The following is a 21,708-nucleotide window of genomic DNA, read 5'->3' as shown; positions in this document are numbered from 1 at the left end:
AAAGTTTGAGCTATTGGCATTGTAAATGACAATGCCTTTTATTGAAGTGTTGTTTTTAAAACAGATAAATAAAAGGCATTGTCATTTACAATGCCAATAGCTTAAACTCTCGCAAGTGCGAGACCTATTGTATTGCAAATGCGTGCTATTAAATTTTTTAAAAAGCATTTTGAGAAAGCGTGTCCTGCCCGTAAGAGCAGGCAGGACAAAGCTATTTGAGAAAATAGTGCTCAGAGGCTGTAATTAAAGCCTACCGAGCAACAACACACGCAACGGGAGGTGTCGCCATGGAAGGTTACAAAGTGAGACAAGGTGGTACTAAGGAGGGACTACTAAGCCTTTTGACCAATTAACAAGCACAGTTTACAGTGGTCAATGACACAAGCCAATGAAAATTGTGGGTGGAGGGTAGGTAGAGCTTCAAGGCCCTACCTCAATACAGCATGCCATGCAGAGCAGCGCATGCGCTGCCCAGGCTCGTCCTAAAAAGGGCACAATGAGTGTGGATATGCGAAAGCGCACTTTAAGTGTGCCACCCTACAGTTATGTGCCACTGTGTAAAAGGAGTGTGTGCTAGTGTGTGGTTGGCCTAGATGCAGCTATCCCAACAGAATAATACAGGGTCCGATGGAAGGCTTTCTCATATACTCAGCAAGATTTGAAACCATCTCAAGCCACCCAGGGGCAGATTGCCATGCGGTGAGGATTATTTCTCCAGTCTGCACCAACTCTCATGCTCCACCACTTCATTTACTGTTACTCTCTGAGAGTAATAAAAATAACCCCCTGTGCACTCTAGGGTGCTAGACACAAAGGCGTCTTTCTCTAGTCAATAGAGCTGAGCACCCAATGAATGTGTAAGAATGTTGTACTATGTGTCACTTTTTGATTTACTTATATAATGTTTTACTGTTTTTCCTTTTTTTTTCTCCTCCTGGATATATTATGTCAACCTTGAATCCACCTATTACTTGTCTTGTAAAGTGCTTTGATACCTTCGGGTCTAGCAAGTGCTATATAAAACTCCCAAATAAATACATGAAATCATACGTTAACTTTATTTGGCCGGTCCCTGAATAAGGTGCACAGAGTGCACTACACGATATTCACAGTAATGCACAAAACTCATGTTGTATAGTCACAAACAGGACTAGAGCTTTCTTAGGACTGGCAATGAGGTTGGGGGGAGGGGGGGTGGGTGCAGCACAACACTCCTTAACTATCCCACCTCATGAATATGTAAGATGAGGTAACACCACATTAACCCTCTTAGGCATTAATGATATAATAAAACGTTACATTGGGTCAGGTGACCGTCACAAATGTTCCTAATTGAGGTAGCAAGTTCAGGGGAGCAAAGTGTGATGCATCCCGGGAGAACCCTTTTTTTGAGGAAGAACAATGGTTTTCACCGAAAACCATTGTTCTTCCTCAAAAAACGACTTTAACCCCTGGTTTTACTATTGGGGTACCCTTGTTTTCTTAAACTACTCCCGGGAGAACCCAGCATACATTTCCTGCACAGAGTGGATGGCTTATGACAGAGGCAACAGGGTCTGAACCTGGATAAGGGATAGCAATGCGGGTGAAGGAGGTGGCGACTCCATAAGGGGAGACTGACTCTAAGCAGACTGACTATTTGAGCAGTTCAAAAATACAAATAAAATGATAACAACAAGACGTTATTACCATTATATTTTTCTGTGCCAGACTGGGGCGAGGTCGTGCTAGGGTGGGGCTGAGAACAGTGAGGAGTGCTTTGCACTCCCTAAGTGCGCATGAATGTTTGGCTGGCCCTCTTGGGCCGGCCAAGCATTCATGCGCACTTACCCTGTTCTCCACCTGGCTGTGTTGCACAGCCCGATGGAGAACAAGCCAAGGCTCCCAGGCACTGCCTGAGTGGCCAAACAGGCCGCCCAGACCAATCCCGACGCTGCTCATGCAGTGTTGTGAGAGTCTGCTTTCGATGCTGCCAGTGCAGACGAAGAGGACGGAGGAGATGCATGCTGCGTCTGCGGCCAAGGAAAGGTACGTTTTTTTTAATCCATCCTCCCTTGCCGCACCACCCCCGTTCCGAGGCAGCTGCCACTGACTTTCCTGCATGGGAGGTAATGAGCACAATCCCGACTACTGAAACGAAGCCTAGTGTCTGAGTAGGGACACCCACAACACCTACTGCTTGTTTAAGGAAACTCCTTTATTGACTAGTGACATCCATCCCGCATGCAACTGTGAAAAGACTCTTTGTCACTTAGGAGACATGTTCTAAAGTCATTGCTATATTTGGATACTTCATTGATACATTGTTGAGGCATTATTAGTAGGAGGCCATTAAATCAATCCCGCCTGTGGAGGATCACCCCAGGTTCGAAAGGCGGCAGTGCCCAAAAAGGGGGAAGGAGGAGGAAGGGGACAACAGAAAAAGGCAACAAAGGAAGAAATTAAGGGCTAACAAGAACATAAAGGAGTGAGATAAAGGCATTGTGAAGTACTGGATTAAAGAAGCATGAGATGGAATCAAGACTACGCAACATTGGTGTTTGGCAACCCTCCATTCCATAGTGCGAACAGGAGGCTTGTGAGCAAAACTTTGGGCCCAACACTTTTTCTTTTACAAATCAAGCATGGAGAACAGCAACACTGTGCATGTTTGCTGTAACCCTACAAAGGACAATTAGAGAGAGAACGTACATAGCTCTGTACCCTAGATAGTTCTATACCACCACTGATATACATTAAAATACAAAACACTAAAATCTTTGCCCACTCAACCAATACGGAGTCTCAGGATGGCAAACCCTGTGCAGTGCCGTATTAAATTTCAGCTAGGTTTGTGCTATATAAATACCACATACATATGCAAATACATACAAAAGTCTTGCTCTGTCACTGGCTCTCGATTACCATCATCAACATAAACTTTCTGTGTGGAAGGTTCAATAGCTTAGATATCATGGACGAGATTCATACACCTGGTTCACAATGCTGCAGTTATGTTGACTCAAAAAGCACATGAGAAAATGTGCACATGAGAAAATGTGATACCACCGCTTAAGCACACACGTTGGCTAAATGTCATTTAAGACAGGGTCCATTCAGGAATGGTGGAAAGATATTTAGTACTTCAGGCAAAATAGTTATATTGCGTCCTTCTGAGAGCACTCCCCGTACACCGAAAAAGGAAATTTACAGTCTCTTTCATAGTAATCTGGTGTCAACAGTAGGTGGCCATCTAAGGCTGCTCCCTTACCATGCCTTAAAGAAACACCAGCACGATTGATTGTCCGACATTTATGGGTATCATTGCAATATATTCAGCTAACTCCATATTTAAGTACACTTGTAAAAGGTGAACAGCAGAAGGCAACTAGGCCTGGATATTTACTTGTAAATTGCATGAGATTCTGATTTCGGCAGCAGGTGCATTAATGCACTGGACTATCATATCTAGCTCATCAGGACCAACCCTATATGAGCTCAAAGTCTCACACTGATGCCCGGTTCCGAGGTCCCTCCATTTTTCAAAAGGCGAACTCTCTGAGTAAAGACCTCCCACTCAGAAAGCCATTCCACGTCAAACGCAGGATCGACTTCGTCGAACTAACCAACTGCATCACCGCTGCAATCTAAAATCTTAGGTTTTTTTTTTTTACTCATAACGTCAATTTGTACTTTTGATTATCTGTTTGCTTGTAATAACAAAAAATAAGTGATACTGTTGCAATAATCCCGCTCCCAGAACACCCTCGAGCCCAGCAGGGTAAAACAGGACATTAATCCGATCTGCTTGGTTGAATGTCCAAGTAGGATCACAGATGCAAAACAAATGGCTAGGGACACCTTAACTAGGCTAACAGTTTCCAAAGTTGTGAATCTCCAAATATTATTATGGAAACCGAACGGTCTATAACAGGCCCAGCCTGTCTCTGCAGAGGCACTCAAACCTTTGAAAGTCTGCATCCAATAACCCGCTTGCTTTTTACAGTTTCAAGTAAGCATCTTTAGGGACAGGGTGACTTGATTTGTGTGGGGTCTTGATACAGACACTAGGACCAGAGGTGCAGGGACCATTAAGCTGTGCAGCCTCAACACTGGCCATGGCTTCTACTGAAGTGGGTGGACAGCAGCGAGGAGTGTAAAGAGGCTGCATGGTGAAAGACGAGCCCTCCCAGAAGTAAAGGGACAAGTAATTTTGCAGATAATGAAAGTTAGTGCATCATGATAATGATGAGATAATGAAAGTTACTGCATAATCATCTGGATTTGCCGGTCATGTATGGCATTTCCTACTGCCTGCTTCAGTCTCCAGGCAATCTGCCTGCTGGCATGAAGCTCTTACAAAGCTTATCTGACAGAAACCTCAGATGTAGGGTAGTGATGCGATTTAACTATTTTTTATTTTGCATAAAATACACACTAGTCTACCCTAGATATACATATAGTGTGATTTCACTTTACAGATTCACAAAGTTAATGTGTGTTCATGTTAAGCTAGCAATAGTTAAGGTAGGCTTCAGATTGAATAACTCAAATTAAACAAATATTTACTGTTGGTTGCGGTGTTCTTTCTCTCTTTTTCTTGTTTCAGGATCCAAGCTACAGTAGTTTGAATTAATTAGAATGTTACAAATGTTTTTGGTTTCTTTGAGAAATGTTACCTGTATGCATTCCTTAGTGAGTGAAAAGTGAATTTCTACACCAGTACCTGAGACATTGCGCCATCAAGGTCATAAAGGAGATGAGTTGACCATTCTAGAAGAGCCCGGCCTGCTCCCAAAGGCTCAGCTTCTGACTGGTGATATGTCCTTGCAGAGCTTTTAGACCGAGTAAGGGTATCACAAGCACATAGGGAAACAAATGTTTGGAGAGATTCAACACCCTAGCTAGAAGGTGGGGGAAGCTCTGCTTGGACTGGGTCCTTGGGGCCATGACCGTCTACAGCTTGGCCCGAGTGAGAAGAAGGCCAGCTGTGCACGTTTCTTCAAGAAAGCAGTCCGGCAACCACTGTAATTAAGCCCCTATATAATAATATTTGTAACTGGTGGCCATGGAAGCTGTAGTTTAGAGAGGACCACCCCCGTCTGCGAGAATACCAGGTCATGTGGCATACTAGGTCCCCCAGGAGTTTATGCATGTCCCAGAAGAACTTCTGGGGAGAGATATACGGAGGTTTGCAAAATAATAAAGGAGTCGGGTGAGGATCACCCTCTTGGAAACGGCAAGGCGGTCCATCGTTGACAAGGGGAGGGACCACCAAAAGATTACCTGAGGTTGAAGTGATGATACCACTGCTGTCAGGTTGCCATCCAAAACATCTTGAACTGTATGGTAGATTCGGACACCTAGGTATTAGAAGAAGGTAATCTCCTAGCGAACTGGGCCAGAGTACAGATCCACGGCTACCGGCATCGCATTAGGGGCCAATGGGAACGTACAAGATTTGTTCCAGCTCGCCCGGATTTCCAAGACTTTGCCAAAGTCTGCCTAGAGGCTAGGTATGGAGCCAAGATCAGACAATAGGTCTTTAATATAGAATAAAACGTTGTTGGCATATAACAAGATTGCCTGATCTGGGTGCCAATGGTTCCATTGCTAACGTGAATAAGATGGAGAGGGGGCAACCCTTATTCATACCTCTGCCAGCAGATATGGCCACAGAAAGCTGTTCACCCTTATCTGACTCTGACTATAGGCGCAGTATAAAGTACATGGATTAACCTGACAATATGTACACCAAAACCAAACTTCGAGAACACACAAAAAAAGTAATCCTAGTATAAGGTATCAAATGCATTTCACAAATCCATCGCCACCTCCCCGGGGCAGCCTCCATAATTTGATAAAACAGAATGTTGAGAGAGGTGTTTTTACCTGGGATGAACCCTTTTTGGGCCGTATGTCCTTGCCTCCAGAACACTTGTTGAATACAATTAGCCAGGATTATGCTAAGGATTTTATAATCTATGTTTAGTATGGCTATGTAGAGGTATGAGGTGAGGTCCATGGGGTCCTTCCTGGGTTTTAGCAGAGAAATCAGCAAAGCCTTTGTGAAGCGTGGCTGAGAGATATCAGACCTCCCTTGCCGCGTCGTTAAGCGTAGTCAATTTTGGAGCTAACGATCGTCCAAGCAGCTTGTAAAATTTGGCCAAGAGACCATCTGTCCCAGGAGATTTACTGGCTGCTAACTTCGTTATTACTGCCTTCACCTCTTGGGCCATGAGACCGTCATCAACTTCCTTGCGGTCTTCCAGTGAAAATCTAGGGAGAGGGGCGCCTCTAGGAATTCCACAGCTTCATGCCAGGGCCCAGTAGGGACTGGAGCTGGCATCATCATGACATTGCTCATCTCACAGAGTTCCTCTCTATGTACAAACAAAGGTAAGTCTTACAAACTATACTTTCTGCGTTTTCTTATTTATTCCTCAGATTAGTATAACTATGCCTCTATTTATGGGCCAAATAAGTTGTAGTAGTATGGACTTGGAATTCACTCAGTTAAAGAAACCTCTCATTCTGTCTGGAGATCTAGATGTCAAATTAAATCCAAAATTTGATCACACATGGTCAAACTGAGGAGGCTGAGATTCTGTGTAATCCTGGATAAAATTATGTTATCTCCAACTATTCAGGCTGTTTAGCACAAAGTAGTCTTTACTATTTACTTGTCACTCTGGCTGTAGCTACATATATTACTTTCTGATTTCATCATCTATCGTGAGCTATGTGAAAGCAAAGATACTGCTTATTTCAATAACTCAACATGCTGTAATTGAATTATAGACATATGTTTAGGAAGTGGGACGAAAGTAAGTAGATGGAAATTTGATTGGAAAATTAGGTCTTTATGACGAAGGTAAGCCGAAAATAAGGATATTCAGGTATGAGGTGACCTAACGGGCCTAAATGGGTCGAGGAATGTGTTCAGGATTAAATCAATTTATGTTATGTCCAAAAATTACTTTTTAGTTTCTACATTTCCACTCAATTATTATCCCTTTTGCTAAGCAATGTTATTTCTTCACCATATCAAAAATGCTATGTATATTTTTCCATGTAATATGTCTATTAAGATCTAGTATTATGCACTCATAGGAATAGTTGCAAATAACATGCAAGACCAGTTCAACAAATGAACATGAGACTATGGCTCTGAATTTAAAAATAAACTTCCAGTCTCTTAAACATATCATCCAGGTTTGGACAACCTCTTATGTGCACTTCTTTAAAAAGATTTTAGATTGACTAATTAAAATAGTACAAATAATTTACCAATAGGTAAACACCCCCTAAACTATCTGACAATTGATCTGCCTCTAAAATGGCCGGGTGTAGGCAGTAGTAGGTTGAAGAGTAAATGTGACTTTCAAATGCTGTTTGAGCAAGGGGACTTTTCTAATGTCAAGTGGGCGTGAAGGGCGTACATGGAAACCTATGGGTTTTGAGACACATTAAGAGTTGTTCTTGAGTGGTGATCGTTAAGGACACAATGTCTCAAACACCTCGAAATGTTAAAGGAATCACAAAATATACAGAAATTCCAATTTATGTTATTTTGAAGCAGATATTGATCATGAAATGGCCCCTAAATTATTTAAAGGGTAAGCAAAGGTAACCCAAAGCTGAAATATAGAAAACTTACAGGCATTGTAAGGAAATGTGACAGATCCTGAGAAAATAACCTTTTACCTTGAGGTGTGACCAAATGCTGTGAAAATTAAAAGCAATAGTCACACTTAATTTGTGCCTGTGCACAGGGGATGTATGAGTTATGAAAATGGAAAGCTTATTCATTGCAGTATCTCACACTGTTTTAATCCTCACTGACAGCCATCTCTGCAGCTTTAATTTTTAGCACATTGTTTCAGACAGTTTCTAGGGAGGCAGCGGTTCTCATTCCTTATACTGATTTGCATGTTTACATTTGAAAACATGAACAAATGAAGAGCTAGAATTTATGTAGAATGGATGATTGACAAACTAGGTAGGACCACACAAATATCTCCAACTTTGAAAGAATCCACGGAAGTAAAAATTAAGGTTTTTGATATATGAAATTATATAAATAATTCTTCCTTGAAGGGCATGTTTCATTCGGGTAATGTACTGTATTTCTTTTTAATACCGTTGCGAACAATTACAGCCAAACTCGGATGATTTATAAATTAGAATTATTAATTTTCTTTCTCACACATTAAACAGGGATGGAATCAGAGCACAGAACAAGTGGAATATTTATGATAATATTTTTTAATGATGGATGCCCGATGTTCCCTCAGTTTCTTATTCTTTTTTACTTTTTTCTAAACTATATGTGTTTACCCTGAGGGATCTCATGTTGCTACAGGGGAATTACTGAAAGATATACCATAAAAATTAGGCTACCACATTAAGTCGTGAAGAGTCCGTGTTTCAATCTCTTTTAAAATACATCACTGGCTTGCTGCAGATACGGACTGGTCTGGAATTCCACAGCAAGGCTCGGTACAAATGAAAGACACGACTGCCCCATTTCTGGAGTTTTTATTTAGGTACTAAAATCCGTGTTGGGAGGTTCCTGGACCATTAGAAGTGACATCGCCCATGTGAAGCAATGAAGGCCTTTTTTACCTCTGAGGTCATGGAACCTTCTTACTGGGGGCCCTCAACAGGGGATCATGCACACCTTTCAGTGCAGGGCAGCCCGTGTCTGACTCAGCACTCTCTGCACAATAATACTCAATAAATAAATTCTCAGAAAGTGCTTCTACTTTAAAAAAGGAGATGTACTTTAATGCACGCATAACTAGATACTACACACAATATTACAAAAGATTCCTCAATGAAATCAAACAGGTCAACCTGTAGGTGGACACTGCTTCCTTCCACTACAATTAGCCCAGGAGCTAACCCTGCAGCTAAACCAGCACCTGACAAACTAGGACATCTGAGGGGGTCACTAAAGGTCCATCACATGAAGGCTGGCACAACCACAATGCACTATGCAGACGCTGGCTAGGAAAAGGTCTTCCAAAACCTACCGCTCAGGCAGCTTGGAGTGACAACCCCTCACATAAGTGTTAGCACAGCAACAGCATTTTGCCAAGGGTCCCCTCCCTCTGGAGAAGGCACCATCTGGCTAGATGGCTGTGTCACTGTGGGCTCCATCTGCTTCTTATATCATACTTGTCTTCTTCCAAGAGGCCTATGCCTTTGTCATTAGGAGATGCGCTGGTAGGAACTACCTAAGAGGCTCCCTAGCTGGACACTACCACATTTGCCAATTCAGGAAATGGCACCACAGTGGCAAGGATAACATCCTGCACCATCACTGTGCTATCATCAATCTTCCCGGATCTCAGGGTCCACCACTGAATAGTTCCGCAAGTCAAATTTCTTCAACTGGAATAAGGTTCAAGCTGGTCTTTCTATGTTGAAGCCTAGTGCAAGAAATTGGGCGTTTGATTGAGGGGGATGAAAACCCCTCTCAAGCAACAACCACAATCTTTGTCAGGGTGAACCACAAAGTCACTAAATTAACCTATGCAAACAATTTCCTATGCACACAACATATCAATTTAAGTACAAAGTATTATGAGCATGCATCCATTTGGTTTAGTCCTAGAAATTAATATTTCACTTCCTCTTTTCTGAGCAATTTTTGTCGTTTATTGCTCAAGAGATCTTACGCCAATGGCAGCTGCTCCCTGACCCAGATTGCTAAGCAGGACACCCATACGGCCGGGCATACACTGGACAGGATCTTTACTTCAAACACTAACATAGAAAGCGGAGAATTAATACCTGTCCCGTGGTCGGACCATAAAGTAATAAAATTCTCCTTGAAATTGGAGCAGGCAAAAACAGCCATGGCTACCCAGCCCAGGCACATTTCATATCAGGACTGGGCTAAGATTGACACACCTAGGTTACAGGAACAGCTTCTCCTGACCATCCCGGAACTTCGCCAAGACAGTAACATAGCCGCCGATCAAATAGCCAGCTGGATCAAGGACGCAGTTACAATTGCTGCCCCCTTTAAAAAGACAACATCCAGGAGGAAAAACACCTCAGAACCTTGGTTTACGGAGAAACTGAGGTTGCAAAAGCAGGCATGTAGAAGGGCAGAGAGAAAATGGAGGGCCTATTATGAGGCACAGTCTAAAGAAGAATACTGTAGTACTCAGACAATATATAAAAAACTAATTACAGAAGAAAAAAATGGACTATTTCACAAGGAAAATAAATGAAGCTAAGAACTCTAGTAAAGAGCTGTTTACTACAGTCAAAAGACTAACAAAACTCACCGCAAATAAACAAATAGAAGGCAGTGCTGGACTACGTAATACACTGGGTCAATTTTTTGTGGATAAAGTTAAATCAGTGTATGAATCCGTGAAGACGAATAACATACCCGACACCTCCCAAGGACATGGACACCCTAACCTTAACAGACACATTGGAAATGTCAACACAGGGTTCTGTTTTCTGACCCCGTCAGAGGAACAGATACGACAGGCAATAATAACAACTAAGTCCAGAGGTCTAACAGACCCCTGTCCACCCAAGGTGCTACATCTTTTCCCAGATTTACTCAGCGAACAGTTATATCTGCTCTCCGCAAAGATACTACACTCAAACTGTTTCCCAGATGCTTGGAAAACTGCATCAGTCCTCCCGCTACTAAAAAAGTCCAATTTGGATCCAGAGGATCCTGCGAGCTATAGACCGATATCAAGAATACCTTTTCCAGCTAAAGTTCTGGTAAAACTATTGAATAAACAGCTGTCAGAGTTTCTATCATCTGCTCATGCATTAGATTCATCACAGTATGGGTTCTGGGAGGAACATGGAACAGAGACAGCTCTGATCATGGCAGCTGAGGAACTCAGGAGTGTAGTGGATACGGGTGGGAAGGCTGCCCTGATCCTTTTGGATCTCTCAGCAGCCTTCAACACTTTTAACCATGATATACTCCTAACCTGTTTAGCAGAACTAGGAGCTCACGACTCAGCACTCTCATTGATAACCTCATACCTGAACGAGAGAAGCTTTACAGTCAAATTAGGGGACCACACATCTAAACCTTTTAAGTCACCATGAGGGGTACCTCAGGGTTCTTCCCTGAGCCCTACCCTCTTAAATATATATATTGCCCCTTTAGCAACCATCATACGGAATTGTGGGTTCCTACCAGTTTCCTTCGCAGACGACACACAAATAGTGGTGTCAATCATGAATAACGTAGATGAAACAGCAGACAGATTTAGTAATTGCATGGAACAAGTTAATCGCTGGATGCAGCTAAACTGTCTAAAACCGAACGGGGAAAAAAACGAAGTCGCGATACTTGGGACGGACCTTAACACCTGATCGCCTAAATGGTGGCCTGATAGCTTAGGCAATTACCCTTCCCCAGTGGATAAAGTTAGGAACCTGGGTTTTGTATTCAACAATAAACTAACATTTAATGCGCAGATTAACAAACTGTCCTCGTCGGTGTGGTATATCCTGAAGATGATAAAAAGACTTCTGCCTTTTATTCCCCAAGAAGCTTGCAAAACACTGGTAACAGCACTGGCCCTATCCAGGTTAGATTACGGAAATGTCCTGTATGCGGGGCTACAAGCCCAACACCTGACTAAACTGCAGCGTCTACAAAACGCAGCAGCTAGGCTGGTTCTGGACATCCCCAGATCTGAGCCGGTTGCCCACAGATTAAGAACCCTACAATGGCTGCCTATGGAGAAAAGAATAAGGTTCAAGTTAGTGTGCTTAGCATACAAGGCCCTTTATGGGGTAGCCTCCCTTTTCCTAAAAACGCAATTGAAACAGTACGAACCTCCTAGGAACCTAAGATCAAGCGAAGCTAAGCTGATTAAGGTTCCCAAATTCAAGCAATTAAGATGGGGGTGGGGGAGTTTTCTATTGCAAACAGCTAAAACTTGGAACCAACTACCACTCTCAATAAAAAATAGCTCCTCGCTGCTAATTTTCAAGAAGGCCGTAAAAACGTGGCTTTTCACATCTTAGTTAGACTCCATGTCACCAGTAACTCCAGTATTCTTTACATTAAACACAGCGCCAAGACGCCCTTGGGCATTCGTGAACTCTATAAATGTATAAATCAAATCAAAATCAAATCAAATCAGAGAGTCCAAAGCGCCAAGGGAGCCACTCACAGTAGAGGTATGGTACGGCACCCGTGCCAAAGCACTCCCTCTCCTCTTTTTGGGGAAGGATCCAGGATGTAGGCCTTGGAGTCTCAGAAACCCATCTGAGAGAGTCCACTGTGTATAGGGAGCCTCTCGCCACAGAGATGGGGAAATGATACCACTTCCCCTGGAATCACAGCTTACTGGACTTTGGACGCAGCTTTGACTTGTCTACCGGTTTGTGTCCCCGTCACCCTCCCCCTCCTCTTTCCATGCTGCGTCTCTCACCCTCCCCTCCTCTTTCACACCTCCATTCTCTGTCTAGTTCTCCTGCTCTTACCCCCTCCCCATAACCTCTCCCCATGCCTGCTTTTTCCCTTACGTATATGTCCTTTTTGTTTGTCTCAACCTTACATGTAACTATATTTGCCAAGCTCTAAAAACTGTGTAACCTTTGTAACCACCAACTATGGTCTGATACTCATGTAAAGCGCTCTGATACCTCCGGGTCTAGCCAGCGCTATATAAAACCTTTAAAATTAAAAAATTAAACAATAATGAATAAAATGAGATCAAAACACCAAGAAGCAAAAAGCGCTAACTGTGGGTATTTGGTCCCACTAGACCAGGACGAAGTCACAAGTTCAGGCCGGTTGCGATGGAGTGCTGCTCGGATACAGGAACCAGGTTAGTCCTTCTGAAAAAGTTACCATCTCATAGCCCAGCATGCAGAGTGCAAAACATAAGGATTTCACAAGAGAAGCTCAACTGGTGCCAGCCGAAGGGTCCGGGACATGGGGAGGCACCTCTTGGGGAGCAGGAACCCACTCCAGCAGTGGCCAGTAAAGTTCAGGCAAGGTCATCTGGGCAGATGCAGGGAAGTTCTGGAGCTTGTTGCATTCCTGTAGCTCAGGACAGGAGGTCAACCAACTGATCCTTGAGCAACTCTGGCTAGCCTGGAATGAAGGGAGCAGATCCAGTCCTCGTTCTCAGAGAGCTGGGCAGGCTTAACGCAGCAATACAGTAATCCAAAGAACAAGGCAGGTCTCAAGTGGCAGGGCAGTCCCCTGGGGAATAAGGCAGGGAAGTCCTCTGAAGAACAAGAGGAACCCCCTTTTGAAAAAACAAACCTCAAAATCCTGCTCCTTCTCTGGAAAGGCCCCCAGCATCTGGAATACCCTGTCTAAAAATCTACAAGAAAACCCCTCCTATCTCAACTTCATAAAAGACCTTAAAATACACATGCTCAACAAATACTGGGGCTCTTAAACCCTCTCGTACTGCACTTACTACACCCACCTTTTCCCCAATCTTCTCTTACCCACTCACCACACATCCCACCTTCCTCCCCCTTCTACCCCTTACCTAAACCCTCTCCCCAACCCAATTTAACCCTCATCCCACCTCTTCTCCTCTTCCCCCCTCTTCTGAAAAAACAATCCTCAAAATTCCGTTCCTTCTCTGAAAAGGCCCCCAACATCAGGAACGCCAGGCCTAAATATATACGAGAAAAAGCCTCCCATCTCAACCACTCACCACACATCCCAACTCCCTCCCCCTTATACCCCTTACCCTAATCTTCTCAACTCAATTCAACTCTCATCTCACCTTATTCATGCACCATACCCGCCAGATTGAGCTGCTAATTTAACCTAGTTGATGCGTATAGTATAATAATGTGTTACAACATCTTCTTAATGATATATCTTCTTAGCTGATCTTTCTTTATCTGATCTCTCCAATAACTATGCCATTCATTATGTTATTTTTGTGTACTTTACTTGATTGCTTTTTAGATACAATTGTCCTGTATTCTTAAGAATATCATACCTACAATGTTAAGCGCTCTGATACCCTTGGGTGGAGCAGCGCTTTATAAAACTTCAAATAAATAAAAAGTAGCACAGTGGTTCTCTGTGGAACTTCAGCAGAGCAGTAGGGTAGTCCTCTGGGGAACAAGACAGGCGTTCTCCTCTAATGTCCACAAGTCTAGTAGTGTACTGATGAGTAGCTCAGGAGGTCCAATATTTATACCGGGTGCCACCCTCTGAAGTGGGGGAAACTTCTAGTCCACCCCCACAACTTGTTCTTGAAGGTTCCTTCCATACCCTTTCTTCCCCTGCCCATGCTTAAGGAGATCTAGGGTGGCAAAAAGCTGGTGGCAAGTTCAGGTGTGAGTGTACTGGAGGCAGCCACTTGAAATGTGAGTGAGCCAGGGAACAGCTTTGACCCTCCCATCCTGACAGCTGCACACAGGTCCTATTGTTCACCGTCTGGTTCAATATCTATTCCTAGTGGGGGAGCAATTAACAGACTCAAGCAGCTGGAAACTAGTAAAAGGCCTCAGAAAGTTTACGGAATGAAAATGCTAACTTTCTTTAAAAAAAAGCAATTTTCAAAACTGTAACCTACAATCCAACTTTACCAATAAAAAGGATTTAAAATTGCAATTCATTTGAGTCGAAACAGGACATTATCTGCTCCCAATCAAAAGATTCAAAAGATAGCACTTACTTAAATGTAATATGGTAACGCATTGTTATCGTTACCCTATTATAGAGGTAGGCCTGACAGCAGTGAAAAATGAATTTGGTAAATGTTCACTACCAGGACATGTAAAACTTAAAACCACATGTCCTATAATTGAAATACCATGCACTCTGCCCTGAGGGCCGTTTAGGGCCTTCAACAGAGGTGAACTATATGCATTAATAAGGGAGATGTATTACTGGCAAAAGGTGCAGCATATTTTAAAGGGCTACTTAAGTAGATCCATCCGTAGCATTTAATTTATAGGCCCTGGTCACATGTAGTGCCACTTTACTATGGACTTATAAGTAAAATAAATGTTGCATTTGGGTGAAAGTAAATTTTAATGTGTTTAAAAGAGGGAGCTCAAGCAGCTTAAAATTGGGTAGCAGTGATAAAGTGCAGAGTCCTAATGCCAACACACATTTAATTCAGCACACAGAAGGGGAGAAGGAAAAACGTTTGGGGGAATAACACACCAAGGCTGTCAGGTCTAAAATGCAGAGAGAACACATGTGACCGAGTCTTAAGGGGAAGATTCCTTCCTTTTCTCTCTACCGGACCCCCCCTATAGAATGTACATAATAGCCGACAGGGCTACAATATAAGTTTGTAAGCAACAATATATGGTTATATGTGTAAGCCTGAAGGTCTGAAGCTTGAGAGTGTATGCTCAACTACCTAAAGCATTGCTCCTCTCCTTTTGTAACACATCCTTCCTAGTTGGTGAAAGGTGACACCTTATCAGTGGAGCGTTGATATTATACCACATAGACGATTCTCTCCCCCTCACCCCCTGTGTCTCAACCATTCTCCTCTTCTTTCTTTTTCTACTCCTCCATTTCTTTTCCCTTTTTGGGTCTCGCCTACGCATCGTGCAAGCGCTGCTTTGGAGTGACCTCTTGGAATCACTCCGGGCTTATGCGGAAACTCGTGCATGTTCTGCACTGTTTCCAATGAGCCCTCGTGCATGTACGGTGTTTACCTTGCAGAAACGAGCAGCGGCACCATCTGTTTGCAATTATTGTGCCTGCCGCTGCTCGCTCCTGTAAGGTAAACGCTGTAGATGTACTTTCACTTTTGCGGCTGCGGGGCTGCGCTTGTCTTTCAGCACTTTTTTTTCTTGTTAAGTTTCTCATTAAAATCCGTAATTCGTAGGTACTGCCTAAATCCCACATCTTTAGCTGGTGTTTTGGCTCTGGGGTGGAATCAAAGATGCGCCAATGGTTTCACCGTGGGTGCGAACTACTTAATAGGTGAACTGATTCAGGAGAGACAAAATGTGTCTCTCTCCCATGGTACATCTGGCTTTAGTTTCTTCCTTCTGCACAGGCATGTGACTCTTTCTGGAGGAAATGTGAGCCAAGGATACAAAAAAAGTAGCCGAATTCCGAAGCGGAAAAACAAACCCGGTTCTGTGCTGGAAACTTCAAAACTCCATCTTCTCATGGCGCCGGATTTAGGACAGGACCGAGACCGCGGCAGAGGTAGAAGCAGCGGCCAGCTTACATTGGACCCGTAGCCCCACACAGTCCTCTCTCACTCCAGAGACGGCAGTGAGTTAAGTTTCCCCTGGGGTTACCCAAGCTCAATTCCCCGCACACTCCTTCCTCTGCATGAAAGAAATCACTGGCACTGCATACCGTCTTCCGAGTTAGGAAAGAAGGAGCATTCCTGATTTAAGTGCCCAAAACCCTTCCTCACTGACTGACTGACCTGAAAAAGCGCATCTTTTAACTCGAACCAAAACTGACAAAAACCGCTTGCAGTGCTGCAAATGGGAAAACACTCTGTGGAATCCTATTAAATGGGTGTCAAGGGGTGGGAGCAGAAGGGGTGGAATTACGAGGGGAGGAGTCAAAGGGGGCGAAGTCTGACAGTCAATCTACAAATTTGTTTAAAGTTGCTCCAAAGACATTGGGAACATGTAATATAAGTAAATATGCTCTGTTCTACATAATTGGTTATGAAACAGACTGAATTTTATATTTCACAGGTTAGAGCGGATGCTGTATATATCTGTGTGTACCTAGCCGGTGCAGGACAGAAACATTTTAAGACATGGGCAGAGTGAGCAATAGCCTGGAGCCCCCACCTTCCACAGGACCCCTAGGAAAGGAAAGTACCCTTATCTCTATAGCATCTCTATTTCTATATCTCAAACTCTCTCCTTCTCTCTGCTTACATTTACCTCTGACTCTCTTTCTTTGCTCTGTGTCAACTTAGTGTCCCCCCCCCACCCGGAAAGAAGTATTTCAACTGTTTTCATGTGACCTTGTTTTACAGTACACGCCAATCTATGCGCGCTGCAGGGTTTGGGGTTGACTTGATTTCGCTGGCGTCCAAATTAGAGTGAGGTAGTCACGGACTGTTTGTAATACTAGATCCAGGCAGTGACTGCAGGGACAGGTCCTTGGCAGTTAGGGTCACCACTAACCCCCTGCTGGGGATAGAGTGAGTAATGGTAGGACTTCGGTCACGGACGTTTGGTGGGTTATTTCATTACTGTCTGCTCGTCTGGCACTCGACTGATAGGTCAGACGCCACTGCCTGTTGGTGACTGGCATACGAGGCCTGACCAGGCTGTTTACTTCAGCGCCCAGAGGACTGTCCCACAGCTATGTACAATTTCATGCTCAAGTGCTGGGTCCACCAACCCAAAAAACCATTTGGCACCCTGATATCACTGCTATCGGAGGTGAGGCTCACTGCGACGCAAGCTTCTACTCTGTCTGCAATCCTCAGAGCCAGCTGCTTTTCACTACTAACCGTACTACGGTTAGCAATTCTGTACTACAAACTACCCACCACCTCGCACCACCCTGCATTGTCCCTTACACTCCATTTGGCCCCTCAAACTTTTTTCCTTCCTAACTTTGTGATCTGCACCACCTTTCCCTTCGCTTTTCTTCCAGGATCACTGCCCCCTCCTGCCTGTCTGATCCCTACAAACCGCATTGCTTTGTGTCCTCCTATCTATCACCTCTACGGTGCTGTCCTCGAACCACCCTCACTCTGTCTATACGGCCCTCCCTTTCCATATCACCCTGCTTCTGTGTCCCTCTGCATCTATCATCTCTCTGTGCTGTTCACCTTCCTGGCTACACCACCACCCCTCCGGCTTCACTGCCTGTACATGGCCAGCTTCCTGTAGAACCCTCCTGATGGTCGATTCCACCTCTGTACCCATTTCACTCTGCTCGCACTGCCACCCTCACTCCAGTACCACCACGCTCCTTCCAGTCTGTGCCATTTATATTCTCTTTACCACCCTCCTCGCAGTAACATCACCCCATAGGGCTTGTTCCAGACTTCATTCCCTCTATATACCCCTGTATCTTTCTTACTTGTGCCTCCCTTCATTCCCACTATATGCCCGTCTCTTGTGCCACCCTTCCTTTCCATTATATGCCAGTGTCTTTTACTTGTGCCTCCCTTCATTCCCACTATATACTCCTGTGTCTTACTTGTGCCGCCCTTCATTCCATCTATATACCCCTGTACCCTACTTGTGCCACCCTTCCTTCCCATTATAGGCCTGTGTCTTTTACATGTGCCACCCTTCATTCCCACTATATACCCCAGTATCTTACTTGCGCCGCCCTAGATAACAGCATGTGACGTGGCACTATTGGCAGAGATGTCGACTTTGGAACTTGAGGAATGAGGTTTGAGTCTTCTTTAGGCAAAACAGCCATTGGTTCTGGGCAATTCACGTAATCTCCCGTGATTTAAGGGTAGGTCTCGCTTTTGGGACCTTATAAGTATTTCGTTTTGCAACACAATATCCTTGGTGCAACAACATTAACTGTTGCATGGCTAAACACTTATAAGATCCCAAAGGCGAGACATATTGGCTATGCAAATGCTTCTTTTATTTTTGTGCGAGTTTGTTGGTGGAGCCACATCCTTAAGTCACGATGTTACAACATTGCATATTGAGAAGAACAAAAGGTCCCCTTACTTCTTTGAGCCATATCCTATTTTGTTTCCCTAAATGCTACACCAATTCCTTTAAATGATAAAGAATGTCTTAGTAGATACAGCTGAGGAACCACCAGAAATCACCTAACCTTTCGACATTTTGAGGCCTAGTAAAAATATTTGGGGACAGATGATCTTGAACGTCATTTACAACGTGGAAAGATGGAATGTATTATATGCTGATTTTCTAATGTGGTAATGCTGTATAAGTACAATATCAAAATGCCAATAAAAAACACATTTAAAAAAAAAGGCTGTTAGGTCTAACACTTAGCTATCGTCTTCTTAGGCAAGCTGAGAGAGACTGAATTACAAAACCCAGTGGTTACTGTACAAAAGCATGCTCAGACATAATTCTCTAATTAAGAGAAACATAAAGCAAAACTCTAGATACCTCCCTCAAAAGGAAGAAGTAGAATCTGGTGTTAGCCTCTACCTGTATCTTGGTAGAGTTCTCCATCTATTGATTCAAGATTTGTAAGAATGCTGGATGCTTGAACCAATGGATTGAAACCATGACTTCAAATCACAACAGGTGGTGGGATATCTAGTTTACAATAATTCTGTCTTTAGAGGATTGCATTTCAGAAAGTTCATGGAGAAGCATTCATAGACCACTTCCAAGGCCAATGGTTTCCTATTAGCTGTACCCTGTTCCTCCTGCCTATGTTTGAGGAGGGGGCCCTCAGAATACATAAAACAAGCATTTGCAATGTAATAGGTCTCGCATTAGGAAATTTTGAGCTATTGGTATTGTAAATTACAAATTTTTATTAAGGTGTTGGTTTTGAAAATAGCAAAAATAATAGCTTTGTCATTTACAATGCCAATAGTTATAACTTTCGGAAATGTGACACCTATAGCATTTGTAATGCAATATGTGTTGTATTCACGGGACTTAGATGTATTGATATTACAAATAACAATGGCTTTTAATTTTTTGAATAATTAATACTTAAATAAAAGTTATTGTAATTTAAAATGGCAATAGCTTAAACCTTTGTAAATAACTTTTGTGAAGATTATGTTCAGTGTATTTTATTGTGACGAAAATCCAACAGAAGTGAAATATTAACCTCTTTTTGTGACATTTGTAATAAAGCTTGAAACATTGAGAGAACATATATGAACCAGTTGTTGTTGAATGGTTGCACAGAATGATGCTGTGGTGGCGCTGAGTGATGTTGTGGTGGCGATGAGTGATGCTGTGGCGTTCAGTGATGATGTGGTAGCGCATAGTGATGTTGTGGTGCCCCTTAGTGATGCTGTAGTGGTGCTGAGTGGTGCTGTGGTGATGAGATAGATAGAGTGAGTGTGATAGATAGATAGAGTGAGGGCGATAGATAGAGTGAGGGAGATAGAGTGAGGGTGATAGATAGACAGAGAGATAGATAGAGTGATGGCGATCAGCATATAGATAGATAGATAGATAGATAGATAGATAGATAGATAGATAGATAGATAGATAGATAGATAGATAGATAGATAGATAGAGTGAGGGAGATAGATAGAGTGAGGGCGATAGATAGAGTGAGGGCGATAGCAAGATAGAGTGATAGATAGATAGGTAGATAGAGTGAGGGCGATTGATAGAGATATAGAGTGAGGGCGATAGATAGAGATATAGAGTGAGGGCGATAGATAGAGAGATAGAGTGAGGGCGATAGATAGAGTGAGGGCGACAGATAGATAGATAGAGTGAGGGCGATAGATAGAGTGAGGGCGATAGATAGAGTGAGGGTGATAGATAGAGTGAGGGTGATATATAGAGTGAGGGCGATAGATAGATAGATAGATAGACAGATAGACAGATAGACAGATAGATAGATAGATAGATAGATAGATAGATAGATAGATAGATAGATAGATAGATAGATAGATAGATAGATAGATAGATAGATAGATAGATAGATAGATAGATTGAGGGAGATAGATAGATAGATAGATAGATAGATAGATAGATAGATAGAGTGAGGGCAATAGATAGATAGAGTGAGTGCGACAGATAGATAGAAACAGTGAGGGTGATAGATATAGTGAGGGCGATAGATAGATAGATAGATAGATAGATAGATAGATAGATAGATAGATAGATAGATAGATAGATAGATAGATAGATAGAGTGAGTGAGGGCAATAGATAGATATGGAGGGCAATAGATAGATAGATAGAGTGAGGGCGATAGCAAGATAGAGTGAGGGCGATAGATAGATAGAGTGAGGGTGATAGAGTGAGGGCGATAGATAGAGTGAGGGTAATAGATAGAGTGAGGGTGATAGATAGAGTGAGGGCGATAGACAGATTGATAGATAGAGTGAGGCAGATAGATCGATTGATAGATAGATAGAGTGAGGGCTATAGATAGAGTTAGGGCGATAGAGTGAGGGCGATAGATAGAGTGAGGGCGATAAATAGAGTGAAGGCAACAGATAGATGGATAGATAGATAGATAGATAGATAGATAGATAGATAGATAGATAGATAGATAGATAGATAGATAGATAGATAGATAGAGTGAGGGCATTAGATAGATAGAGTGAGGACATTAGATAGATAGATAGATAGATAGATAGATAGATAGATAGATAGATAGATAGATAGATAGATAGATAGATAGATAGATAGATAGATAGATAGATAGATAGATAGATAGATAGATAGATAGATAGAGTGAGGGCGATAGATCGATAGACAGATAGAGTGAGGGATATAGATAGATAGATAGATAGATAGATAGATAGATAGATAGATAGATAGATAGATAGATAGATAGATAGATAGATAGATAGATAGATAGATAGATGGTTGTGTGTGTGTGGTTTTGTTTGTGTGGTTGTGTGTGTGTGGTTGTGTGTGTGTGGTCATGTGTGTTATGCTTTGTTTTGCTATGCTATGTTTTGTTATGCTATGCTATGTTTTGTTGTGTTTGGTATGCTATTCTATGTTTTGCTAGGCTATGATATGTTTTGTTTTGTTATGCTATGTTTTGTTGCGTTTTGTTAAGCTATGCTATGTTTTGTTGTGCAATTTTTTTATGCTATGTGTTGTTGTGTTTTGTTATGCT

General features: G+C 42.8%; 1 protein-coding gene across 1 annotated transcript in view; it reads right to left on the bottom strand.

Annotated features, from left to right (window-relative positions):
• Positions 1-21,708, bottom strand: part of ATRNL1 (attractin like 1) — a 1,808,663-nt gene that overhangs the window by 827,799 nt on the left and 959,156 nt on the right. The window lies entirely within an intron of this gene.

Source organism: Lissotriton vulgaris, chromosome 5 (assembly GCF_964263255.1).
Source record: "Lissotriton vulgaris chromosome 5, aLisVul1.2, whole genome shotgun sequence".
NCBI lineage: Eukaryota > Metazoa > Chordata > Amphibia > Caudata > Salamandridae > Lissotriton > Lissotriton vulgaris.
Note: the sequence above shows the minus strand (reverse complement) of the source record. Positions and strands in the feature narration are given on the sequence as shown.